This window comes from Nerophis lumbriciformis, linkage group LG22 (assembly GCF_033978685.3).
Source record: "Nerophis lumbriciformis linkage group LG22, RoL_Nlum_v2.1, whole genome shotgun sequence".
NCBI classification, from domain to species: Eukaryota; Metazoa; Chordata; class Actinopteri; order Syngnathiformes; family Syngnathidae; genus Nerophis; species Nerophis lumbriciformis.
This window is the reverse complement of record NC_084569.2, coordinates 43050458-43059958: the sequence shown is the minus strand read 5'-3', so window position 1 is coordinate 43059958 and position 9501 is coordinate 43050458.

Here is a 9501-nt window from a genome sequence, read left to right as displayed (position 1 = left end):
TCAATGGGAGACAGGTCTGGACTACAGGCAGGCCAGTCTAGTACCCGCACTCTTTTACTATGAAGCCACGTTGATGTAACACGTGGCTTGGCATTGTCTTGCTGAAATAAGCAGGGGCGTCCATGGTAACGTTGCTTGGATGGCAACATATGTTGCTCCAAAAGCTGTATGTACCTTTCAGCATTAATGGTGCCTTCACAGATGTGTAAGTTACCCATGTCTTGGGCACTAATACACCCCCATACCATCACACATGCTGCCTTTTACACTTTGCGCCTAGAACAATCCGGATGGTTCTTTTCCTCTTTGGTCCGGAGGACACGACGTCCACAGTTTCCAAAAACAATTTGAAATGTGGACTCGTCAGACCACAGAACACTTTTCCACTTTGTATCAGTCCATCTTAGATGAGCTCAGGCCCAGCGAAGCCGACGGCGTTTCTGGGTGTTGTTGATAAACGGTTTTCGCCTTGCATAGGAGAGTTTTAACTTGCACTGACAGATGTAGCGACCAACTGTAGTTACTGACAGTGGGTTTCTGAAGTGTTCCTGAGCCCATGTGGTGATATCCTTTACACACTGATGTGGCTTGTTGATGCAGTACAGCCTGAGGGATGGAAGGTCACGGGCTTAGCTGCTTACGTGCAGTGATTTCTCCAGATTCTCTGAACCCTTTGATGATATTACGGAGCGTAGATGGTGAAATCTCTAAATTCCTTGCAATAGCTGCTTGAGAAATGTTGTTTTTAAACAATTTGCTCAGGCATTTGTTGACAAAGTGGTGACCCTCGCCCCATCCTTGTTTATGAATGACTGAGCATTTCATGGAATCTACTTTTATAGCCAATCATGGCACCCACCTGTTCCCAATTAGCCTGCACACCTGTGGGATGTTCCAAATAAGTGTTTGATGAGCATTCCTCAACTTTATTAGTATTTATTGCCACCTTTCCCAACTTCTTTGTCACATGTTGCTGCCATCAAATTCTAAAGTTAATGATTATCTGCAACAACAAAAAAATGTTTATGAGTTTGAACATCAAATATGTTGTCTTTGTAGCATATTCAACTGAATATGGCTTGAAAAGGATTTGCAAATCATTGTATTCCGTTTATATTTACATCTAACACAATTTCCCAACTCATATGGAAACGGGGTTTGTATACATATATATATAATCAAATAAATATATATATATATATATAGCTAGAATTCACTGGTGAGGGGAGCAGTGGGCAGCAGCGGTGCCGCGCCCGGGAATTATTTGTGGTGATTTAACCCCCAATTCCAACCCTTGATGCTGAGTGCCAAGCAGGGAGGTAATGGCTCCCATTTTTATAGTCTTTGGTATGACTCGGCCGGGGTTTGAACTCACAACCTACCCATCTCAGGGCGGACACTCTAACCACTCGGCCACTGCGTAGGTCCACGCATATGGACAATTAGAGGGAACATTGTTTGGGGGTATCCATAATACGCCGATAGGGAGAAGTTTTTATTTTCACGATGAGTCGGGTGTGTCTCGACCTCCGCCGAACCCCTGAGGCCGACTCACCGAACCCCTACGGTTCCATGGAACCCAGGTTAAGAACCACTGATTTAGAGGAATGCACTGTAAAAACAACAAGAGATTTTATTGTAAAAAAAAATACAAATAAATAAAAAACCTGGCTGCTCAGTCGTTAGAGTTGAACGTCAAAATAAAAGCGGTACCGTTTTTCCATTGACATTAATTCACAGTAAATTTGACCGGAGATTTTACGTAAAAAAAACCAAAAAAAAGTCTGGTATCTGTGTGGCGAGAATGTTACCGTTTATTTGTATTTATAGGAAAGCTCCGTATGTTTTGATGTAAACAACTCGCAGCTCAGTTGGCAGAATTTTACCGATAAAATAAAAGCGGTACATTTTTACATTAAAAAGAACCGTCGATTTTAGGGTGAAATAACCAACCTGTTTTACTGACTGCTAAATCATCCATTTTTTTTTACATTTACAGTAGTAAAATGTAAATATGACCATAGATTTAACTGGGGGAAAACTAACAAAACTGGCAGCTCAGTCAAAACCCTCCTACATTTTGCAGTATAATTCTGGTGGCTGAGATACCAGTTTTTTTGTTTTTTACCCCCGCTCGTAAAATTGGGTCATTTTTAAATGTAAAAAAAAAATAAACAATTCTAAAATTCTGGTAACTCAGCAGTCAGTAAAACATGTTTTTATTTTATTTTTTTACATATACAGTAATACAATGTAAAAAAAAAAAAACAGTTTTTTGTTTGTTTTTTTCCTTGTAAAATCTACGGTCATTTATAAATGTAAAAAAAAAAAAAATTATGGTGACCCAGCAATCAGTGAAACATTTTTTGCAAAAATCGACCGTAGATTTTAAGGGGAAAAAACAAAAAAACTGGCAGCTCAGTCGCCAGAATTTCGCTCATTCAGCGGAAGAAAAAAAAACCTGCATTTTGTAGTATAATTTTGGTGACTCAGATACCAGTTTTTTGTTAGTTTTTTTCCTTGTAAAATCTACAGTCGTTTTTAAATGTGAAAAAAAAATACAAATCTAATATTCTGGTGACTCAGCAGTCAGTAAAACTTTTTTTTTTTTTTTTTTTCTTACATTTACAGTAATACAATGTAAAAAAAAAACCACTGTAGATTTTACAGGGAAATAACAAAAAAATTGATGACTTTCTCTTATTAAGTGGGAAAAAAACATCCTACATTTTGTAGTATAATTCTGGTGACTGAGATACCAGTTTTTTGGTTTTTCCCCCCTCCCGTTAAATTGGGTCGTTTTTAAATGTAAAAAAAAAAAAAAAAAAAAAATCTAAAATTCTGGTGACTCAGTAAAACATGTTTTTATTTATTTTTTTACATGTACAGTAATACAATGTAAAAAAAAACGACAGTGGATTTTACGGGGGAAAAAAAATGCCAGACTTTCTCTCATTAAGTGGAAAAAAAAAACGTCCTACATTTTGTAGTATAATTCTGGTGACTGAGATACCAGTTTTTTGTTTGTTTTTTTCCTTGTAAAATCTACGGTCGTTTTTAAATGTGAAAAAAAAATACAAATCTAATATTCTGGTGTCTCAGCAGTCAGTAAAACTATTTATTTATTTATTTTTACATTTACGGTAATGCAATGTAAATAAATGACCGTAAATTTTACAGGGAAATAATAAAAAAACTGATGACTTTTGCTCATTACGTGGAAAAAAGAACATCCTACATTTTGTAGTATAATTCTGGTGACTGAGATACCAGTTTTTTTGTTTTTTCCCCCGCCTGTAAAATTGGGTCGTTTTTAAATGTGAAAAAATAAATAAATAAAAAATTCTAAAATTCTGGTGACTCAGCAGTCAGTAAAACATGTTTTTTTGTTGTTGGTTTTTTTTAGATTTACAGTAATACAATGTAAAAAAAAAAAAAAACGACAGTGGATTTTACAAGAAAAAAACAAAAAAACTGGCAGCTCAGTCGCCAGAATTTCGTTCATTCAGTGGAAAAAAAAACATCCTACATTTTGTAGTATAATTCTGGTGACTGAGATACCAGTTTTTTGGTTTTTCCCCCCTCCCGTTAAATTGGGTCGCTTTTAAATGTAAAAAAAATAAAATAAAATAAAAAATCTAAAATTCTGGTGACTCGGCAGTCAGTAAAACATGTATTTTTTTGTTTTTTTTACATTTACAGTAATACAATGTAAAAAAAAAAAAAGACTGTGGATTTTACGGAGAAAAACAAAAAAATGGCAGCTCAGTCGCCAGAATTTCGCTCATTCAGCGGAAAAAAAAACATCCTACATTTTGTAGTATAATTCTGGTGACTGAGCTACCAGTTTTTTGTTTGTTTTTTTCTCCGTAAAATCTACGGTCAGTTTTAAATGTAAAAAAAAAAAAAAAAAAATTATGGTGACTCAGCAATCAGTGAAACATTTTTTGCAAAAATTGACCGTAGATTTTACGGGGGAAAAACAAAAAAAACTGCCAGCTCAGTTGCCAGAATTTCGCTTATTCAGCGGAAAAAAAACAAAAACATCCTACATTTTGTAGTATAATTCTGGTGACTGAGATACCAGTTTTTTGTTAGTTTTTTTCCTTGTAAAATCTACGGTCGTTTTTAAATGTGAAAAAAAATACAAATCTAATATTCTGGTGACTCAGCAGTCAGTAAAACTATTTATTTTATTTGTTTACATTTACAGTAATACAATGTAAAAAACACGGCCGTAGATTTTACAGGGAAATAACAAAAAAACGAATGACTTTCGCTCATTAAGTGGGAAAAAAAACATCCTACAACCCCCTAAAATTGGGTCGTTTTTAAATGTAAAAAAAAAAATGAAAAAAATAAATAAATATTCTAAAATTCTGGTGACTCAGCAGTCAGTAAAACATGTTGTTTTTTTGGTTTTTTTACATTTACAGTAAAACAATGTAAAAAAAAAAAAAAAAACTGTGGATTTTACGGGGGGAAAAAACAAAAAAACTTGCAGCTCAGTCGCCAGAATTTCACTCATTCAGTGGAAAAAAAAAACATCCTACATTTTGTAGTATAATTCTGGTGACTGAGATACCAGTTTTTTGTTTATTTTTTTCTCCGTAAAATCTACGGTCGTTTTTAAATGTAAAACAAAACACAACAAAAAATTCAAAAATTCTGGTCAGTAAAACATTTTTTTCTTTTTCTTCTGCGGTGCAGCTGTGACACACAAGTGTTGCGTGTTGGCGGCAAGGCGAGTGTTTTACGATGAACTACGCTGCCACAATGTGTCATTTGTCCTCTTCTTCTAGAAGATTTATGCTAATATTCACACTTTGCCATTCACTCCCCGGCATGTCGCAGATTTCCTTCGCGTGGAATTTCCAGGAAAGAGGACGGGTGAATAAAGCAACACATTTGAGACGGATGGAGCGTGCTCAGTCGTGAGATGAACTCTGCCCAGGATGTTAATAATCCGTGAGATGTTGCTTAAAAAAGCAAATCATCCAAATAGAACATTCCTTTTTCCACTCTTTGTGTGTTTTTAACCAATCATTCAGGCAGCAGCTACCTCTCAGTCGTCCAATGGGATGCTAGCGGAGAACGCTGGCTATGGATGAACTGTCTGCGAGTCAATGGAACTACCGGAAGCTCGGGTGTTGTTGACATGGAAGCGAAACTTATTTTTCTTTCTGTCCATGCAAGCTTTGGTCGACTTCAGTTTTTCCAACCTTTTATTGAGCCTTGGTTCAGATTTATTAGAATGCAAAGTTCTGTGCTATGAATGGCAACTGGTGGTTCACTGACTTCTTGTGGGACGGCTTTTGATTATTAATCGTCGCTGGCATAGTTAGCTGAACAAAAACCTTATTTGGAGTCTGTAAATCATTGTGTGAATGCGCCAAAGCATTCACACATATGCTTTTCTACACCAAAAGTCATCTATTTATTGTGTGAATGCTCCAATTCTTCTTCTTCCCCAGATGTCGGCGCGCTCGACCTTCCACATTTTTCAACCGATTCAAACCGTTCCAACTTCAAACTGTTCAGCCTATTTGGGAATCGCGGCCTTTTTCTTTGACAAATTCCAAAAATCCCCAGATTTCCCAGAATTCCAGGTTTTCCAGTACATTTTTCCCATTCCAAATTAGTTGGCCATTTTTCAAACTTCCACCATTACCTCATTTTTCATCCGATTCAAATCGTTCCAACTTCAAACTGTTCAGCCTATTTGGGAATCGTGGGCTTTTTCTTTGACAAATTCCAAAAATCACCAGATTTCCCAGAATTCCAGGTTTTCCAGGACATTTTTCCCATTCCAAATGAATTGGCCATTTTTCAAACTTCCACCATTTCCACATTTTTCAACCGATTCAAACCGTTCCAACTTCAAACTGTTCAGTCTATTTGGAAATCGCAGGCTTTTCCTTTGACAAATTCCAAAAAATCCCCAGATTTCCCAGAATTCCAGGTTTTCCAGTACATTTTTCCCATTCCAAATGAATTGGCCATTTTTCAAACTTCCACCATTTCCACATTTTTCATCCGATTCAAACCGTTCCAACTTCAAACTGTTCAACCTATTTGGGAATCGTGGGCTTTTTCTTTGACAAATTCCAAAAAATCCCCAGATTTCTCATAATTCCAGCTTTTCCAGTACATTTTTCCCATTCCAAATGAATTGGCCATTTTTCAAACTTCCACCATTTCCACATTTTTCAACCGATTCAAACCGTTCCAACTTCAAACTGTTCAGTCTATTTGGAAATCGCAGGCTTTTCCTTTGACAAATTCCAAAAAATCCCCAGATTTCCCAGAATTCCAGGTTTTCCAGTACATTTTTCCCATTCCAAATGAATTGGCCATTTTTCAAACTTCCACCATTTCCACATTTTTCATCCGATTCAAACCGTTCCAACTTCAAACTGTTCAGCCTATTTGGGAATTGAGGCCTTTTCCTTTGACAAATTCCAAAAATCCCCCGATTTTCCAGAATTCCAGGTTTTCCAGGACATTTTTTCAATTCCAAATGAATTGGCCATTTTTCAAACTTCCACCATTTCCACATTTTTCAACCGATTCAAACCATTCTACCTTCAACACATTTCACCATTCTGGAAATTTAAACTACTTTTTTTTCCAAATTTAAAAAAATTCCAGTATTTTCCAGAATTTCTGGTTTTCCAAAGCCCTATTTCCACCCTCTGTTCTGCCAACTACTCCTCCCACATTTGTCAACCCACTTCAACTGTTTTACCGTCAAAATATTCCTTTTAATGAGGACAAAAAACGAAGTTGTTTTTTTAACTGGAAAAATTCCGGATTTTCCCGAAATTCCAGGAATTCCGTAATGCCATTTCTCAATTCAACATGTTACTGCTTCAACATTTCTCGACTGATTTGAAAAATTTCAACACCAACCATTTCAACTCATTCAGACCATTCAAGTTTTTTCCCATTTTCAAAAAAGTTCCTGCTTTTCCTGAAATTCCCAAATTTTGGGGGATATTCCCATTGAAATCAATGGGACATTCTTCAAAGTTCCACAACTCCAACATTTTTCATCCGATTCAAACTGTTCCGACTTCAAAATATCCAGCCTGTTCAGGACTTGTGTTCTCTACTTCAACAATTCAAAAAAAAAATCCCAGGATTTCAGTTAAATTTCAACATTGGAGCATTCACACGCAATTCCTTCAGGAATTGCCTCATCTAAGTGAAATCTCTTATGGCACGCTAATGTGCCGCGACACAGTAGTTGGGAATCAGTGGTCTCCTGGGCATGAAATAGTTTTTTGACAATATGTTGATGGTGTTACATTTTCCATGCAAAGCTGACAACTTTGCAATGGCGTCCCGTTCTACTAACAAGGTTGTCCTGTCATGTCTGTGATCATGTTTTGTTTGAGTTATGTCCTGTTTGGGTTTTGTACACTTAGTTCCTGCTTTTCATTCCCTTGTTTTGTCACCATAGCAACCATTAGTTTCACCTGGTTCACGTTTTGAGTCACGCACCTGTTTTCACTGATTATGTCACTGCTATTTAAGCCTGTCTGTTTCTCTTGATGGTCCTGGTGACATTATCCATCCATACTACCTCTGCTACCCATGAGATTCCTGTTTATTATAGTTCATGCTTCATGCCATGCCACAGTAAGTGTTTTTGTTTCATGTTCATAGTTAATTGCCTTTGTGCTAGTCTTTTGGTTTCATAAGTCAAGTTTGTTCTCCGCCATTGTGCGCGCCTTTTGTTTGCTTCTTTTTTTGTAGATTGTTAGTGTTTAAATAAATATGTACTTACATTCACGTCTTGCCCGCGTCAACTTTCCTTTGCATTCCGGGAAAACACAACACCCCAAGGACCTCGTTTTGACAGAATGTCACCAGCAAAAACGTTTTTCCGCACGAAAGTTGGACGTTTTGGATGAGGCTTCTTGGGAGGTGCTGCGCGCCTTGGAGGTCGAGATGCTGCGCTATTCCTCCGTGGAGCTTAAGGACCTGGTCTGGGGTCCTGGCGGCAAACTGGTGCCATTGAGCTCCGTGTGCCCTGACGACGTTAGCGCGTCTCCCCAGCCGCGGAAGCGCCGCTCAAGACGAGGGACATTGGGGAGGACTTCCGCGAGGGTACAGGATGTGCCGCTCCCGCAGGCTCCTCCCACTCCGGGCAGAAGCAGGCTGCTGCCAGCCCCGCAGTTCAAAGATTACATCACAGATCAGGATTTTTTTTTCTGAATTATTTTTCCTTCGATCACCCGGCCACAAGAAAAAACTTTAAGACCAAGATCCATCAGTATCAGGACATGTTTCTAAAAATCATAGCAAGTCAGTCACAGCCAGCTGAATTTCATGCCCCGCCCCCCAGGACTCAAGCCCCGCCCACGTCACAAAATTCTTCTTTTTTTTTGCCCACTCAATCCCAGGTAGAATCAAAAATACTTTTTTGACAATTTAAAGGGGAGGATTCTGCCCTCCTCCTGACCTCCCTCCACCCACCCCAAAAAACGGTTCCAGACAGCGGGGAGCGCGTCTGGTATCCGCTCCTTGAGGGGGGGGCTAGGGTTGGGAACTGTTCAGGTGGGGTCGCTCAGCGTCATGCCAAGCCACAGCCTCTAGCACGGCCGCCACCACTAGTTCTTCGGCCTGCCAAGCCATAGCCGCCAGCCCGGCCGCCTCCACCGATCTTTCGGACTGCCAAGCCACAGCCGCCAGCCCGGCCGCCGCCACCGGTCTTTCGGCCTGCTAAGCCGCAACCACCAGCTAGGCCACCTCCACCTGCACCTGTTCCAAGGCTATCACCAGCGCCGCGGCCAGCGCCAGTAGCAGCACCACGGCTAGCTGCTCCACGGCTAGCACCTGTCGCTGCACCACGGCTAGCGCCCGTAGCTGCTCCACGCCGCCAAGCACCTCCAGTACCTGCACCACGCGAAGCCACTCCACGCCAAGTTCCTGTCACAGCTCCAAGGCTAGCACCACGCCAAGCTCCACGGCAGGTCCCAGTACCTGATTCCTGTTTATTATAGTTCATGCTTCATGCCATGCCACAGTAAGTGTTTTTGTTTCATGTCCATAGTTAATTGCCTTTGTGCTAGTCTTTTGGTTTCATAAGTCAAGTTTGTTCTCCGCCATTGTGCGCGCCTTTTGTTTGCTTCTTTTTTTGTAGATTGTTAGTGTTTAAATAAATATGTACTTACATTCACGCCTTGCCCGCGCCAACTTTCCTTTGCATTCCGGGAAAACACAACACCCCAAGGACCTCGTTTTGACATGTCCAAAATCCGGCTTAAAATGAATGCATATTTACACATTATTCCATGTTAATGTAGTGATTTTTTTTACTCCTATAGTATTATATTAATTCAATTGTATTGAATTATTTTTTTAAGTGAACTATATTTATATAGCGCTTTTTTTTCCAGCATCTCAAAGCGCTTTACATAGTGAAAGCCATTATCTAAGTCCCATTTAAAACCAGTGTGGGTGGCACTGGGAGCAGCTGGGTAAAGTGCCTTG